Raw genomic sequence first — 19286 nt, forward strand, 5'->3', positions numbered from 1 at the left:
AGCCTTCTGAATTCTTTTAAATTACAAACTTTAAAATATCCACTAGCAGTTTTGTCCAGATTTATCTTTGACGAAACTCGTGAACTGAAATATATTTGCAAATGGCTGGGGTTTTTTGTTTGACTAGCTGGGGTTTTAGTTTACTTTGTTGGTTTTAGTTTTGTATTATCTTTTTTTAAAATATATTTAAAAGATAACACAGTAACAGATTGCTGTCTAGAAGAATATGTACTTTTGCCTGGATTTTTGGTCTGTTATGTTTGCTTTATTTTCTTCTCGGCATTAAATTTCACTCTAAATTTTTATCACGATAATGATGGTAGTGAAAAAATAAATACTAGAACTCTGCTTGTCCATTACAACAGTAACATTTTTACTTTAAGGAATTAAAAATATACTGAAACAAATGTGATTTATTTTCATTTACATTTTTATTCTGAAGTCTTATGTATAAGTATATACTACTTTATTTCTTTCTAGAGATAAATGGTGCATCATTTATCTTTGCATTGAAACTGAATTCTTCTCACCATTGCAAAGGCAGGCCATAAGGCCAGCATATTGATAGCTTTTCAAGGAGCTATCTCAGTGGCTCAACAAAGATTTTCAATAGTTATTCCTCTGTAACTAATGTAGGGATTATGAAAAGACCTCTAGCTACATCATTCCAGCATAATTTCCTGTAATATCAGAAGCTCAGGGCCACTAGTTGCTGTGTGATATAAAACAGCTATTGGGATGCTCCAGCATATGTAGAGACGTATTGTTGAATTGCTGGTCAAGGGGCAGACTAGAAAACATATCTGAAAGTCGTATACCTCTCTGTCCTGTGTCACATGTCCTGCAAGCATTGCTGAATAACTCATACATCATCTGAGATTTTGGAAGTCAAAAGTTCTGGTTTAACTGATTGTATTACAATTAAGAGAGACAGCAAAAATATCACAGAGGAAGGGATGAAAGTTAGATGGTTTGAAAAGCAAGATGGTAAAATATCCAGACAGAAAAGGACACAGAGTAGAGAAGTAAAATGGAAGTTTAAAAAATGTCCATGAAAAAAAAAAAAAAAATCTGACAAGAATCTAACCAGAAAAAAAAAATTATCCAACATATATATCCTGTTCAAAATTAATGCAACATTATTATCTGCTATTTAAGGTACTTTGACTCATAGACAAAAAATTCTTAGATCAAGAGCACTGAAACTTTTCTTCATGCAAATATTTTCGGAACTTTATTTACCAGCTATAGCCAAAAGATATTTCTTATTTGTGTCTGGTAGAAGATGGGAACAATATAGTTGCTACTTCTGTCTTCTGTGGGCTTTTTTTAACCTGGAGGCTTGATGGGGTTGCACACTGAGACATTTAGAGCTGAAATAACGGAGTGTATCATCTAATAAAAAGAAAGACTAAACTCAAGTCTCTGACAATCAGGTCTTTTTTTCCTCCTTCTCTCAGCTTTACCCTCCAGCAAAAATGAATCTCAATTGACTGACATATGTGTATGGAATATACGGAAAATGTTTAAATATTATCGAAATTATACATATATGTAAATGTACACATATATGTATACATATTCACGTATGCAGATTCCCATGCATGCATTGTCCTGTCTCACCCACAAAGACATGAAAAAGTCATACATATATGTGACTCAATATTGTTTACAATTACATGTTACTTTTATCAAAATTTCTTTTGTAGGTAAAATATAGACATATCTATTAATTATAAAATTAAATATTTTCCAATATCAAAATAATGCTAGAAAGCTGTCACACACTAAGGACCAGATTATGAATCCCTGACTGAAAATTGCAACCAGATATTCACTTGAGTTTATGCTAAATTATTTCATTTCTGCTACTCATGATTAATTATTCACAATGATATGACAACATAGCAATGAAATACATAGATTCAGTTCTTTAGAATTTTACATGTGAATTAATATTTCATTAAGCAATCTTACTGACACCAGTATGAATGTTTGGTTGGGCCAAACTTCTCATATAAAGAAATATTGCTAAGATTCTGTTGAACGACTGAAATATCTATGTTTAACGCAGCTAAATTGCCATCCCACTATGTTACAGCTGCATTTTTCTTTCATATTCATTACTTAAAATGAGTGCCTAGCTTACATAACTATCCTAATAAATGTTCTCTCCTGTGATTACAATATATCCACCTGTAGCACCTAAAAAAAATAACACTAAAATAACTTTTCAAAATGTTTGGAGCAAGAAAACACCCACTACATTTATGAAACTTAGAATGTGTGCAGTTTTTCATACCAAATTAATTTCCACATTCAGGGAGACATATTCTCTGCAAATGAAGAAACAATGCCTAGTACTGAATGTGAGCTAAGATGCTGCACTCAAAAAATGCAATAAAAATTTCAGAAGTAGCTCTGAAAGGTGCTCTAGGGCACTTCTTCCTGCTATATGACCACAACATTATACTGACAGAGAGCAGAAGAGATGTGTGGCACATGAATTTTATTGGAATAACAAAGCTATTAGCTAAAAATTAATAACTTCAGTAAAATCAGAAAGGCACTATGACTGTGTAATGACTATAATGGTAATAGGAATCCAAGTCAATGCTTGGATGTCCTACAGTCATTTAGAGACCGAGATTTTAAAATCTAGTCAACTTTGCTTTTGACTTATCATAAATTTAAGCTTTCAGTACACTTATACATTATCTTTGAAATACTTTTTGCAATGAATGGCTTTTTGACATCCTTTTTTATTTATGTAGGCCTATGTCTGTTGTGCACTTTGTACTCTTTAAATATGAAACCATATAATTTTTATTGCGTTTTGCTTTCAGTAAATGTATTTATGAGACACAATTTTATTTAGATGTTATTTTCCTACATGTATAGGATAAGTTTCAAAGCTTTTTAAAGTCAGCTGAATTCTTTTATCTGAACTCATTTATTATTGGATCAGATTTATCATCATAAACTGACTCACAAAGGTATTTAACTGTAAAACTTAAGGGAAGTGACTCTTTTCCTACCTCAAAATTCAAGTGGTTGTTTTACTTACCACACCTTCTGCATTGTGTCTGATAGCTGACTGTCTAATCAGGGACAACAAAGCGCAAAATAAGCCCATAATTCATTTTCCCTCCCCTTCTGACATTTTCTATGCCAATGAAAACAAAAATTAGCATCCTTATCTATTATACATTATTGGTACAAGATTGAAATTTCACATGGATTTTTAAGTTTTCATAAGCAGGAGTCTTCATCTGTGTATAGTAAATGCCCCTGTGTATTGCAGTGTTCCAGAATATTACCCACCCACCCTAATCAGCATTGCCATACACTCTAAAATTATCTGGACAGAAAGAGAGCATCTAAGAAATTTCCTAAGTCTTTTTGCAACAGTTTAATGTTTGCATTCAGTCAGCAAATGCATCTCACTAAGTCTGATTATATCACTTGTAGAAAAGAAGACAGACTATTGGTTTTGACTAATGAGTTAAATCCAATTGTTATGTGTTTAGCATTAAGGCTGAATCTGGAGAAATGAAAAAAATCACAAAGGTAAAATAATGAAAACTTTCAATTATTCTACAAAAATAACACATAATTATATTGTTAGAGGGAAGCATGCCAGGCAAGACTCAGAACTAGACTAACCAGCACTAAAAAATCAAAAAGCTTCTTAGCATTACCATGTTTTTAAATAGGAATATTGTCATGTATCAGTTCCAATGAAAGAATAATTGCATGTGCTCATCTTTAATCATTAAAACCTTTCAGATAAACCATTTGATGAAAGATTCCAACTTTTCTTGTGGAGGTCTCTCTCCAGATTTTTTTCTAATTTGTAATTTCATTTTCTTTTTTCCATAGTTACTTTAACCCTTTCTCTGGGGATGGTATTTAGTTCCAAATTATAGACATCTAAACTTATCTAGTAGCTTGATTCAGTTGCCAAAGCATAGGAGTCCACTGCCACCAGTCACGCACCAGGACATCCAATCTTCTGTCCAGCTGCCTCTCAGAACAGATTTTCTGTTTATCAGCCCTCTATACCATTGTCTCAAAACACCTATTGCTACCCTTTTTTTCATATTACCACATATTGGTGAAAATTGTTTCGAGTCTGAGCAAGAGGTAGATCAAAGAAGTATCAAATCTCCTTGTCAAGTCTTTTGACTCTTTGGCTTATTTTTTTCCAGCTGATTTGTCTGAACTAAACTTCAGGATCCAAGGGTTTCATGTCCAAATCACATTCAATAACTCTGTATTGTAATAAAAAGCCCTGTTTATCTGTCACTTAACATACTTGATTAAAGGAGCTACCCTCCAAGCATCCAGCACACTGAGTAAAGAATGCCTGCTCTTTAACACCTACAAATTAAAGTTAAGGTGTTTTTTTCTGCTGCTTTTTGGTATCATTACTATAGAAATTATTTAAAGAACTGTTTTGGCGTATGCAGCCCTACAAATAGGCAACAGTAGTTCCCAAGAAAAAGGTAGAATAAAAAATCTAGGGGGATCTTTCTGATACTTCCACATCCCAATTTCCATCAGCCAGAAGTTTGTGAATATCCTGAGCATATGGACCCCTGGATTTAACAACAATTCTTTGTTAAAACTTAATTACATATTTACATAAGCACATTCATATTTTTGGCCTTTCTTTGACAAGTCTGTATCTTGATGTCACCAAAATGTGGGAGTGGAATTCAGTACTTAGTTATTATGTAACAGTAATGTCTCTGTACAATGCATTAGGTTTTAAAAATCATACAGGTTTTCTCAATTACAAGGACTATCGGAAACCCATGCACTCTTGGCAGAAACTAGAACATCCTTTGGCATGTTCTCTCTAGATACATAAATTAAAAAGAGGTGTTTAGGAACCCCTGGTTTAATTTAGTTGTAAATTTTACTGGTATTAGATGTATTTTCAACTGTAATCAACACTATGAAGAAAATAGTCAACAAGGAGTGGTTGTAAAGTCTTTGTTTATACATCTAATACAAAAAAAATTACAAAATTTGTAACTTGTATTTATTTCTTTCCTGTATTTTCTCTTCCTCTGTTGCCTTGTCACACATCTTCTCCCTCCTCTATGATTTATTGTTCCTATATATTAAAACTTGGTTGCTTTCTGCAGAATTAGATTTACAGCATATAGATGAATCTTATGGAATTTTTGGATTTCATAGTAACACAAACATGATTAATCTGTTTATGAATATAAGCAAGAACATGTTACCATCAGCTCTGTTTATCATCAACGAAGTTTCTGGGCTGCAGTTCATATGATACAAATTTATATGTATCAAATGGACTATGAGAGATGTGGATAGAATGAAATGTATGTCTGCATTCATTATCCACTTTCTGGTAAGTGCTCTTATCTTTTCTCTTTTCTTACAAAAGTAGAAACAATAAAAAATTTCTTTCCTGACCTTGAGACAGTAGGGTGCCAAAGCCTTGTTAACCAATATATTTGTAGAGCATATAGAGGACTACTAAGAGGATATGCTCTAAAATCACTCCAGTAGCTGACAAGACCCAAATGAATGTGTCCTTACTATGTCCTTATGACAATGAAACAAAATTCCTTATTCAAGTAATCAAGTCTGCTTTCCAGACAGGAGCAGTAGGTCAATATTCAGTCTATGTAAGAAGGAAATATATTGTGGAAGTAAAGAACCTCAAAGAAACAACAGATTTTATATCATGTCCCAAAAAGAAGCTTGCGTTTGTTACTTCACCAGAAATGAAGTAAATCTCACCAGGAGATTTAGAGTCACTTCTAATATCAGATAGTCAGATATAAAGTTGTAGCCAAAGATATCTTTAATTTTGAAATCAGTCTTTGAATGGGGTCTTTTTCACCTGTTGCTTTCCAAAATAAAGCTACTTTTGGCTACTGATGTCTCTCTCATTTCAAAATTAGATAGAAATACACAGTTTGTCTACCCTTTTGTTTGGTTACTGATACAGCTGCAGAGATCATCACTCCATAGAGTATGTTGACATTTTCACTTCATAACTTTTCATACAATTCTTTTCTCTGTGTCTCCAATGATAAACCTGGTTTATCAGGCACAGTTATTATCTGGGAAGAGGAAATGTTTTTATTAGTTTGGGGTTTTTGGTTCATTTTCAGTTCAAAAAGAATAAATACTGTAATTGTGCTGACATTTGCAAGAGTGACCCTAAAGACAGATATTGAATAACAAGGTATGGCATAAGAACAAATAGAGATGTTTGAATGACCAAGACCCTCTGGATTATTGATTTTTGCCTGTGCTAGGAAGATGGGGTTAAATGTGACAGAGTGCTTTTCTGTATTTCCAATTAAGAAGTTCTTACAAGATATGGATTAGTTTCCCATTTGAAGGAACCAAAGGCATATCAGAACAGAGTGCTGATATGAATCAGCATTCATGCAATGTGTACAGTCAGGGACTAAGAATTTGAAGCAAACTAGAAAGTGAGCTGAAGAGCTAGTCTAGGTAACACCAAGAGACACATCTCAAATCTAATCAGAATTTGCGGCAAGCATTTGATTTTCTGCCTACTGCTATAAGTATTTTGTCACTATGAGAACATAGGACATCAGACCACATGCTACAAAATTGTCTATTATTACTTTTGTCTGGATAGCTCTTAAGATAATACTTTTTGAGAAATCATGAATAGCCAGAATGTCTCTCTTTGAGAGTTCATCATTTTCTTGATACTCCAACTGTACTTAGAGATTAGAAGTTTTACAAAATGCTTTGAGCAGTCTGAGAAGTTAATCATTTTGGATGTACCTTTAGGCTTCTTGTGCTCTGTAGTTTGGTCTTGTTCCTACTTGTACACTTTGTGCATATAGTGGATCAATTACTTTTTCAAGGTTATACTGCCCTTTCTGCCTACAGATAGGTACAGATGTACATTAGTTCTCTCTGTACTTCAGGTTGATTGCATTCAAGCTGACTTTGAAAGCTGCATAACTTAAAATTCTTCTACACTCAGGTATTAAAACTGTGGCTTCAGTACAAATAGAAGTTCACAGATGCCCCACTTAAGAAAGCACTCAAAACTTTTGACTGAATATCTTTTCATCCTCTTTATTCCAGAAGAAAGGAATTTAATTAACATTACTACTGAATGCAGACTACTTCACACTTGCAACAACTTGACATCAGTTTGCTGTGATGGTAAAATCTCTGGCTTCTGGCTTGCTTCAGAACACAAAGATTTAACAAGATTCATGTAAAAGTACTGTGTAGAAGATCCTAATGTGAGCCTGTGAACAGTAAGAGATATTTTCCTTTTTCATAGAATTATGTCATAGTCTCTTCATTTAGGTTAATGTTCTTTTTTACAATAGAATGAATGATGTAATTAGGCATCTATTGACAAAAAAGCACTTCCCAAAATGTGTAGTCCAAAAGCCACTTAACAATTTGGTTTCAAATGTCCTCTATTTAAATCTCTGCCCTAGGTCCCTTTGAGTCACTGAATTGTCCAATTTTACATATTCCTTCCTAAGGAGCCTTTTTTCATAGCATGGAAAGTCTCCTTAATAAGTCTTGATTTGTTATATTTTGTGTTCAAGACTGTGTAAGGGGACAGTATCAGATAGTAAATCAAAAGCTTAATAAATTTATTTTCTCTCATTCTGTTGATTTTTCAGCTACAGTTATAATTTAGTACCTTGAAAGTAATAATTTGATTTAAAAATCCAGATATGAATAGGAAAGACTCTAAAGCCAATCAAGTATGAAAACTCAGTTCTCTTGAGGCTAATGGGTCATGTACAGCAAGGGTCAGTGTTGTTTTCTAAATTGGAAGTAATGCTTTTTTTTCCCCACTGTAATCTGCCCTTTGCCAATCTAACTCTACTGTATAAAAACACTGCTTTTCAGTGGTTTTATGTTTCTAGGAAACAGATCCTTGTAGCTAGGCTGTGTAAGAAATGCAGATACTGACCATATAAGAACTCATCTTTAAAATCTATGTCAAAGAAATCCTGGCTGCAGAGGAACTAAAGCTGCTGGAGACAGACAGATTTTCTCTCACTATATTCTTTAAGGAAGAGATCAAACTAGAGACTTATATTTTTCTTCTCTGTCTCTACCTTTTATCGGCAGAAAGGGGAGGTATGTTGGTTATGGAATATTTTTAATGCTTCCTCTTTTGCTCATTGTAAAGCTGGTGAGAGACTAAATCTTTGCTGGATGATTTCACAACTCAGCATGACCATCATTTAGGAAGGCAGAGAAAACGCTTTTGCTTTTTTTTCTTTTTTTTTTTTTTTAATGTTATAGGCAAAGATCCAAGAAAGTGAAGGGATCTCAAGTGACTAAGTACAAGGGGCGACCACCAGCTGATAATTAAAATTTTGAATGACACCCTGAGGGAATGGTGTACAAGAACAGCAGCGTTTAATTCCTTACATTGGAAAGAAAACTAAGACCAAGTTTCCGACTCTTTGTTGAAGAAATGGTAAGCTACTATGTAAAACTAGTGACTTTAGTGTGGTGATTTAAACATTTTTTAATTTTTCTAATCTAAGCCCTGTGCAGATGTGACATGATGGACAGCATTTTCTTTTTTATTTTCTTGACATTTCCTTAGGGATTTACATATTTGAAATATTAATTTATCTATATTTATACTTTAACTCAAAGTTCAACTCATAAAATCATAACTTTCAAGATAGGAATCAGTGATTTTATTCAGCTGTCCTGAAATTAAGTCAGACATACCAATGTTGGAAGGTTTACAACCTGTAGATTTAACGTAATCAGGATCAAATCTACTCAGTAAAGACAGTTGATCTTTTCTTGACCAGAAATCCTAATACACAATTTCCCAATGATCCTGCTGCACATGAATAGGTCATATGTATATGTATAGAAGGTCTCATTCAGGATATGTTGGACTAATTCTACAATGGTCAAACAGATGTTCTGCATATGTTTGGAAAATCCCAGGCATTAGACTTACTACATGTGCAGATGGATTTCACACTGCATAAAGAGTGAAATGTCTGGTATAGATCTAACTTGAAGTTGTTCTTCATGCAATGATGAAAATTTATTATGTAGGATTTATGTAGAAGTAATTTTTACAAGTATTTATCAGAATTTTAATTGAAAGAATTTTTTATTCATAATAATGCTGCTATAATTCAGCCATACCAATCTTTTAGTATTTACTGGTGTTCCAGAGAGTTTTACATATGCTTTAAGATACAAAGATTTCACATTATTAGACATATATCTTCTGATTAGAATTTAATTCTCTTTCTCATTGTATTACAGATCATGACAGAATAGTGAAAGTAATATGAAAAGCCGTTCTGCATGTATTTTCCATGAAGAGATACTTATCTGAGATACTGAATAATTCAAGCCTAATAGAAGATTGTTTGATTCTTGACAAGAACTAGTTACCTTTCTCCTTGAAAAGGGGGTAATACAAGAGTGGGATAGAAGTAATGCAGAAAAATAGAGTCCCAGTCCCTTAGTGTATCCATAAACAGGATCATCTGTTACTGGATATCTAACTCTTGTAGTATTACTTGCTGATACATCCAGGGTAGCATCAATTTTATCTTATGTTAGTTGACTGTCATACAGACATCTACGGCTGAGCTAGTCACCCTGCATTCTCTTTATAGCCAATAGAGAAAAAGAGGCACTATTTAGGAAGAAATTCACCTGACCTATTTCTGACATCTGCTTCAGGATAAAATGAATCATGCTCTAGATGTACTTATTTCTTTTCACTGAGCGAAGAAGGAGCATAGAGTGACTAGCTCACCTATAGAGAAGTATATGGAAGAGGTCTGAGAGGAGTCTTATAATTTCATTCTGGGCCTTACTTTAATCAGTAGAGGATTAGTTTTACAAATAAAGACCCTTCAAAATATGATTGAAAGCCTTGTACTTCCAAATATTTTGTTACCTGGTTCCATATTCAATGCTCAATAAGAACAATGGTTTACTTAGCTGGAATGGAAAATGAACTTGAAACCTAATGGTTTCCTACACCCCTGTGTCTCACCCTGATCAAGAGGTTTTGAACTAAACAGAAGAGACATCAAACACTTCCACATTCTTCCTTAGCCCTTACTTTCTTAGATTGTATCACAACCCTTGTTTTGCTCTTATGAAATATCTGTTCAGAATGTTTTGAAAATATTTTTAAGGATATAATATAAAAGCATGAAGTACATTCTAATAACTTTTTTACTTGCATTTTTTTTCTGATGTAATTTGACAGATTTAACTTAAATATTTAAATTGTTTTGAATGTTTCATACCATATATTTAAAAAGAAGAGAAATTTTATCATTTATTACCTATCACTAATTTTATCCTCTCTTTACTGAAAAAATTTTCCTGTCTCTTCTTTTGAAAAAAACCCCACAAAACTAAACCCAAACTTCCTACAAATGTCATAAGACTTAATAGCAGAAGTTCTAGATTTTATATTCTTTTCCCTATAGAAGAAAATGAAATCTTCAGATAAATATTTCTTTAATTGGCATTACTTATTTTTTCATATACTTTCAGAATACTTATTTTATAATGGGGAAATGGAAAAAATATGTTGCTTTTTAGAAACTTCTTGAACTTCCTTTTTCTTTTTTTTTTACTATCTTTTAATATTTACCTCTTGATGACTCATTGCTTGACCTATTCTAATATTCAAAAGCCAATCCCTCAATCCTTTAGGTATTGTACTGTAGCTGTTACACTGAAAAGCAAATTTCAAGCTATATCATAGAAATCTGTGGGGATTCCATGTGCAAAATAACAGTTAAATGATCATTGATATTTTTTTAATTAATCCTCCGAATAATAGTCATTATACCCTTTGTAAATTTTTCATGCTCTGTACATACACTTTAGCAACTGCACTAGAAATGGCACAAGAACTCTGGCTACTATTAACAGATAAAAGCTGATTTTGAGTTTCTAATTACTTTAAGTATGATTAAAAGCAAAAAAATTACTTTGTCACAATTAAATGATTGTACCACTCAGAGATTTTAGATGCATATAATTTTCCCATAGAAATTTAAAGAAAATGCATAAAGTCAGTCAGTTTCAATTTGAACATACTTACTTCTTTTAGTATTTGTTTTTCCACATGCATATTCATTCCAAGCAATTAGTGTTCAGTCAAATGTTTGTAGCTGGATGTAGAGCTGGTAATTGTTTGAATATGCTTGTTTGTCAGACAACATGCATATTCATAACCAGAGTTACTAGTAGAGTAGAGTTATGTTTAATATAAGAGGACGAAAAGATAGGGAAAACATAATGCAAAAGAAATAAATTATTTTTAATATATGACAAATTTGCTATAAAGCTTTCAGCTTTGATAGAACTATGCTAATAGTGTAAATAGTATATTTGTACTGATTTTAGAGATAGAAAATAGCAGTTACTTAGCCAAAAAGCCCCTTAATTCTTTGTAAATAACCATCAAGTATTGAATAATTTGTTTCTCTTCTCATGTTGTGTCAGACTTAGTTTCAAAATTTAGATCCCTAAACTTACTTGTGTAGATATAGGGAAGATATAGGTACAGATATGTGCTGGTTTAGAGTTAACCAGCAGGGGAAATGAACTCAACTCAAAGGAGAGATTATAAGTCAGAATAACAATTTACTAAAATAATACAGTAAGTACAATCATACAAACAAACAATTGGTCTTAACCCACAAAACCCAAATGTATAACCCAGTACCCTGGGGCATGAACAAAGTGGTGTTCCTTGGGCCCCACTTGAGTCCAAAGTAAAGGGAGAGCGGAAGAACCTGCTGGTGGGAGAGCTGTTGCAGTCTGGTCAAAAGAGGTGATTGCAGTGAGATGCTGGGGGAAGAGCTGTTGCATTCTTTCTCTGGATCCCACAGAGTGGTTCAAAATGTTCCAAGACTCCAAGATTATATTCTCCAGTTCAGGCACTAATGTTCAGTGCTTCCCTCAGGGCAGGGAGTTCCACAAAGGGTGTGAGGACAAGAGCATCCTCCTATCTCACAGGCCTCTTAACACCTAGTTTATAGCCTGAGGAGTCAGGCTCTATGGGCAGAGGGTGCGAATAGTCTATTCACAACAATTTCTGGGAAATAGCATGGAAGGCTATAGAATACACAGTTTTGGGTTACACCCATGCCATGATGAACTGGTCTCAGTTGTCCTAACTAGGACAAGATATTACTTGAGTGTCCATTGACAGACTTTGTTGACTACATCACCACTGACTGTAATGGAAGCTTAGATACCCAATTCATATATAAAACGTTATGTTCAGTCATCAATATTTAATGATCTACACTGTGGAGCTGAATGTCATTCCTTAATTTATGGGTATTCAGGTTATCTCGAACTGTATCCCACCTTTCTTTCCTTCCAAAGGCTAGATCATAATAATAAGCTTCTGGAAGGTGATAACCCACCTGTAGTGTCCTCCTTCTTGTTCCTCTGGAGGATAGGAGAGCCATTTGCTTTTTGTATAGTCTTCTGAAACCAGCTCATTAAGTCACCCTGTTGCCATTACTTTTCATGGATAATCAGCTTCTTCAGTGCTTGTGGGTACATCCTAGCAAGTCCCATAGATTTGTGTGTGTCCAGTTTGTTGAAATGGTAAATCTCCCCAACTTCATACTTTTTGCAGGTCTCAGGAACCAGGAGTCATTGAAAGTCAGTCTTGACAACAAAGACCATGGTGAAGAAGGTATTGAATACCTCAGCCTTTTCATGTCCTTTGTTGTCATGCACTCTGCACCACTGAGTAACAGACTCACATTTTCTAAGTCTTCTTTTTGCTGCTGTTGTACTTGTAGAAACCGTTTTTTGATCTTCAAGATCCTTGCCAGATTTGGTTACAAGTGAGCTTTGCTGCATCAGGTATATCAGCAGCAAAAGAAAGACTTATCCTGGACTGCACAATCCACAAAGAGATAAGGAAGTTTTGTTAGGAATCATTACACCAAAGCTTCTTTCTTGGACTGTGCCATCTTTGCCAAAGAACAGAAAATTCATGTAATTCACACAATTTCACATATGCACGTGATTGAAAGCTTCTGTCCCTCTAATCTCTGCACTGTTATTTGTTCTTAAACTACACCACCTTTGTAACTTCATTACCAGTTGTCATAGTTTGAAATTGGCCCCTCTGAGAGGCTGGGGGGGCTCAGAGGTGGTTGGGTGCCAGGACAGTGTTCCCTGGAGAGCCGATCACTGTCCATGTTGTTCGCTTCTGCTAAAAATCATATATCACAGCACCGGAAATGGCTGGCAGTTCTGTCTTGGTTGTTTTGCTGTTGGTGTCTGCTGCGTGTAGGTGGAGAAGGCCAGGGGGTGGCTGGGCTCCCTCTCTCCCCCTCTGGGGGGAAGAGGGGAGCCCTGCGGCCCCCCTAACTCTGCCTAGGCCAGAGTTAGAGACAGCATTGGAATGAGTGTATGTTTGTGAGGGATGTGACTCACAAACAACTGGTAAGTGGGTGAGAGAGAGGCAGGCCCTGCAGCCAGGCCCTCTTCTTCTTTCCCCTCCACCTTTGCAGTCAAGCTGCAGAGGAGGGCTGTTTTTTCCCCTCGCTGTTTAGTGAGAGTGGATGCGAGGCTCAGCATTAAAGCAGAGCCCAGTGGACGGGCCAGAGGAGGCTCGATTGCTAGGGAGAAAATTCCCAGGCAAGAATTGGAGATGGACCCCCAGAGAGAGAAAGAGGGGCCCGGAGGATGTCTCTGCCGTGAACTAAAACGCAAGACAACTGAAAACCCGAGGAGAAATCAACTTTCCAGGACACAGACACTTGATAAGCTGAACTACACTGCAGCAGCCTATGAACCGAGGTATGAGAGTGAGAAATCACCAGCAGCAGAAGAGCAAAGACTCAAAGCTATCTTCTTGGACTTCATGAGGAAAGAAACTGCAACAAACAACTGGAACTTGGTGAGGAGGGAGTGTTCAGGAGCCCAGAACACTCCCACAGTAAAAGACTGTGTTACATATCAGCCTTGAAAAGCTGCTCCTGGACTAAAGTTAAAGGAGGGGCTTGAAAGGACTGACTGATAGTAATGTTTTATATATATATATATAATTGCCTTTAGTTTGTATAGTATTTATTTGTGTAAACAAATGTATATACTTCCCCCTTCCCCTACAGAAGCCTCTGGTCTGAAAGTTTCTCTCCAGTGTTAGGATAAATTGTAGGAAGGGGTGGGGGAAGCCTGGAAATTGGATTTTAGATTTCTAATGTGGCTCAAACTGCCACACCTGTATTACTTTGGAGGAAGAATGAGAACAGTACAAGTACTTTTCAGACATTGTTCAACATTTCAGATCATACGTAGCGTGAGTGACATTCCAAATGTGGCTATTTCATTGACTGTTTAATAAGGTGCTAATAATTATCCCTATTCTAGAACTGTCTGGTTAATATCTCATGCTACATTAAAAATATTATGTGCTTAAGGCTTCATTCACCTGCCCACATTAGCTGACACTTGTCATTATCTGTGAAGGTAACTGAATTGACCCCCAGATACCAGACAAAATTTCAAGAGATGAACACTTATTAACAAGTAATGAGATAAAAGAGATACTTAAAAATACAGATTCTTCAAAACATTAAAAAATTTAGTATCTGGTTTTCATCAAGTTCTCATTGTTTAATTTTTGGAAGTGCCAATCTATTTTTAATCAAAAAAAAAGTGCTAATTTTGACTTTTGCTTCAGTTTACTAAATCTAAGCATTGAACTAGAACATTGACCGCTAGTGTGTTGGGATATTTATGTTCACTTTCCTTGTTTTAAGGATGAGATCTTCAAATTCAGGCCTCTCTGATTACAGAATTAAAAATATATAACAAAAATCTGTCAGTAATGTAATATATCACTTGAACCTGTGTTACTAGTTAAGCGTATGAAAGCATGTGTGTGTTCCCTTCAATGTATTATATTTGCAGGAAAACTTTAAGCAGGTAGATTATTTTATATTCAGATGGAACAATTATTTTATTTCATTTAATTTCACCTTCAGAATAAATAAATAATCCTTTTTAGATTCACACCAATAATGTAATATTGTAAGGACTTATTTATTTTCATGTTTCCTATTCCTTATTTCTAGTTTTGCATTGTTTTATTCCTTTCCTTTCCCCCAGTTCTGACTGAAAAGCAACAATATTTGGAATCTCTAACCTGTTAAGACTAGATTTGTGCAAGAACTGAAGTAATATTGAGCTGTTTAATAAGTATTTTCATAACTGAGATTGTTCTTGTTATGACATGCACTGGGTAAGGACTAGAAAACAGTGTGTATGAGCTCTTCATAGTACTAACTGTGATTAATAAGCCAATTAAAATAGGAGAAAATTACTATTCAACATTAATATTCTATTAAAAGGACAGGATAGCCTCTAAACTTGAATAAAAGGAGTTGGTTAATTTACTGCACAAATCGTAATTTTTTTTTGTAAAATAAATTAATTATTTACGTGTATACATGAAAACACTTCTACTTTACTAATATTAAAAATATGTAACATTGTAAGTCACCTAAATTTGAGGTAAACAGAAAAGTAACCAAAAAAACTAACCTGAGTGTGTGGTTACTGAATATGGAATGAAATAACTCTTACACATAACCGGTGAGCATTACCTTACAATACCAGATGGATGAACCACCTCCAGAAAAACATAGAAACCAAGAAGGAGTATGCTTATACTAGGGAAAAGACGCATGTACACTGAAAAGCTCAAAAAATAGTTTTCTTACTTTTATTTCAAATCTCTTTACTCCGTAATCTTTCCTACTATGAGTAGCTGTGATTTGCCTGACAAACTTACAGTTTCAATTTTCTTTCAACTTTTCCTTCATCAATATCCATACTGATACAAAATCCTGTCGCTCCTCCCTTTACAATATCATCTAAAATCTTTCCCAGACTTTCTACTCAATCTACTAACAGCATTGCTACGTCTTGGTTTTCTCCATCTTTACCTTCTTTGACCCTACTCCTCTTTGACATCTTAACATCTTTCTTTTCCCCTCACCAAGAAATGAGTAAGAAAACTAACTTCATCTTCTAGTTTCTCTGCCCTTTGGATCAACCCGCTAGTTTCTAAATCTCTTCAGCATCTTCCAAAGCTAATCTTTTTATCCTCTTTGTCAGGTTTCTGTGCTTAAACTTTTTTCTTTATTATTTCCATATTTTCCTTATTCAACATTTCTTGCCTAATCACTTCCTTGTACTACTTGGTACACTTTATTGTCTCGTTTTCACTCTATTTTACCTGCTCCTTTAAATTCTACTACTTAGTACTCTTCATAAATTTCTTCATAGCATGATTTTTGTGTATATTTTAGTTTTGGGTGTATATACTTGGATGGACACAGACTACTAATACACAACTCTGCGGCTGGTGTCACCACCAGAATTTGGGGTTTTTCTCATATTTATGGAAGGTACTTCTGGAGATTATCTAGTCCAATCCCCTCTGCCAAGGCAGGGGCACCTAGAACAGGGTGTACAGGAATGTGTCCAGGTGGTTTTTTAATGTCTCCAGAGAGGGAGACTCCATGACCACCCTGGGCAGCCTGTTCCCATGTTTTGTCACCCTCATAGTAAAGAAGTTCTTCCTCATGCTGAGGTGAAACTTCTTGTGTTTTATTTTATGGCCATAACTCCTTGTCCTGTCTTTGGGCACTACTAAAGAGAATGGTGTCAAGGAGACAAAGCCTCTTAACTCCAGCTACAGGAGGAATCACACTCACAGGCTCTTATCTTGATGGGGTACTTCAACCACCTTGACATCTGCTGGAAAAGTAGCATGGAGAGCTGTAGACAATTCAGGAGACTCCTGGAATGCATGGAGGATGACTCCTTGAGCCAGGTAACAGATATCCCTACCAATGCAAGTGAGCTAACAAGGTCATCAAGACTGGAGGCAGCCTGGGCTGCAGTGATCACGCAGTCCTGAGGCATATGGGTCAGGCAAAAAGTAAGGTCAGGACCTGGAATTTTAGGAAAGTAAACTTCCAACTGAAGGAATTAGTCAATAGGACCCCCCAAGGAAATTGCCCTCAGGGACAAGTGAAACAGAAGCAAAACAGAGCTGACAGATCTCTAAGGACTTCTTCCATAGAGTGCAAGACCTAGCAATGCCCCAGTGTAAGAAATCAGAAAAGAAAAGCAATAGACCAGCAAGTCTCAGTTGAGACCTCCTGGTTAAACTAAAGGCCAAGAAGGAAGTGCACAAGTGTAAGCAGCAACAGGTTTCCTGGGAAAAGTATAGGGGTACCCTCCGGTTGGTTAGGAGTGGGGTCAAGAAGGCCAAGGGGCAGCGGCTGGAGCTGAACAAAGAATTAAAAGAAGGTCTTCTATAGGTATGTCAGAATGAAAAGGAAGGTCAAAGAAAGCGTTCTTCCCTGATGAGGAAGACTGGAAAACTTGTAACAAGGGATGAGGAGAACACTGAGGTACTCACCATTTTTGTCTCCACTGCCTTCACTGACAACTTCTCTTCCCACACCTCTCCAGCAAATGAACTACAAGACAGGGACTGGGGGATAAAAGTCTCTCCCATCATAAGAGAAGCTCAGGTTTTTGGCCACCTGAGGAACCTGAACATACCTAAGCCTATGGGACCTGATGAGATGCATCACAGAATCCTGAGGGAATAGGCTGATGTAGTTATCAAGCCACCCTCCATCATACTTGACAAGTCATGGCAGTTAGATAAAGGCCCTGGGGACTAGAAAAAGGGAAACCTTGTACCCATTTTAAAAAAGGGTAAAAAGAAGGACCCTGGAAACTATCAGCCTGTCAGCCTCACTGGGAAGAACATGGCACAGATCCTCCTAGAAGCTATGCTAGGGCACATGAAGGACAGGGATGTGATTCAAGATAGACAGCATGGCTTCACTAAGACCAAGTCCTGCCTGACAGCCTAGTGCCTTCTACATCAGTGGATAAGGAAAGAGCTACAGAAGCCATCTATCTGGATTTCTTTAAAGCCTTTGGTATGGTCCCCCACAACATCCTTGTCCTTTAATTGGAGACATGGATTTGATGGGTGGACCATTCAATTGATTAGAAATTGCTTGGATGGTCACATCTAGAGAATAGTGGTCAACAACTTGATGTCCAGATGGACACCAGTGACAAGTGGTGTCCCTCAGAGGTCCATATTGATACCAGCACAGTTTAATGCCTTCATCAATGACATAGACAGTGGGATAGAGTGCATTCTCAGCAACTCTGGAGACAACACCAAGCTTACTGGTGTAGCTAACATGCCTGAGGGATGGGATTCCATCCAGATGGACCTGGACAAACTTGAGAAGTGGGTCCAAGGGAATTTCATGAGATTCAACAAAGCCAAGTTCAAGGTCCTACACATGGGTTGTGGCAATCCCTTGTATCAATACTGATGAATGGATTAAAGAGCAGCCTTTTAGAGAAGGACTTGGGGGTGCTGGTGGAAGGAAAAATGGACTTGAGCTGGCAATCATAGTGTCACGGAATCATTAAAGTTAGAAAAGACCTCCAAGATCATAAAGTCCAAGCTTTGACCGAAAATCATTATATCAACTGAACAAAATAAAGGAACAAAAAACTGATGCTACTGGCAACTTATTTAAAGCTGCTGAGCTGACACAAATGGTCTGGACACATATGACTGTTAGTTACTTTATATTATAAAAGCCCAGTCCCAAATTTTAATGGCAGGATCTTCTAACGTTTCCCTTCTTGAAGTGTATGTATCAAGATTCCACCCTTGAGTGGGGATGCCCCTCAGGTTATTCCTCAAGGCTGAGTGAAAGAGATTTGCCCACAGTCATTGGTATGGGTGAGTAACATCAATCTTTACTTAATAATTGTTTTTGCTAACTTTAATATAATTACTTTAATATAAAATTGCTTTAATGTAATTGCTTCACTATTGCTTCATAGTATTATAATAGTTGTTATAGTTCTCATACTGTGGAAAAAATAATTCTGATTAAAACCTTTTGTCTAATAATTATCATAATAAATCTATTAATTCTAAAATAAACTCTAATATTTATATAAATATATCTGATTTACTACCCTTAATCCTGTGGGATAAAGCTGTATAAAGGTTCCATTACACCTATAGAATCCTTTAGGCATAAACCATTGACAAAGTCTGGGACTGAGATTGGATCCAGCCATACCTTGACTCCTCTCTGTAAAGGAGTTTAGAAAGCAATGGGGTCCTTTCTGCACCTCATGACTCAACAGGAGGG

At 35.9% G+C, this 19286-nt stretch overlaps 1 long non-coding RNA gene across 3 annotated transcripts in view; it reads left to right on the forward strand.

The window, feature by feature from the left end:
- The first annotated feature begins 8155 nt into the window (after nt 1–8155).
- LOC135409864 (uncharacterized) overlaps nt 8156–19286 on the forward strand; it is a 92670-nt gene continuing 81539 nt past the window's right edge. For 2 of the 3 annotated variants that reach the window (XR_010428392.1, XR_010428394.1), the window contains exon 1: nt 8162–8494. This is a non-coding gene — a long non-coding RNA (uncharacterized LOC135409864). Of the gene's footprint in view, nt 8495–19286 lie in introns of all 3 variants that reach the window. The other variant, XR_010428393.1, reaches the window with a different exon arrangement.

This window comes from Pseudopipra pipra, chromosome 2 (genome assembly GCF_036250125.1).
Source record: "Pseudopipra pipra isolate bDixPip1 chromosome 2, bDixPip1.hap1, whole genome shotgun sequence".
NCBI classification, from domain to species: domain Eukaryota; kingdom Metazoa; phylum Chordata; class Aves; order Passeriformes; family Pipridae; genus Pseudopipra; species Pseudopipra pipra.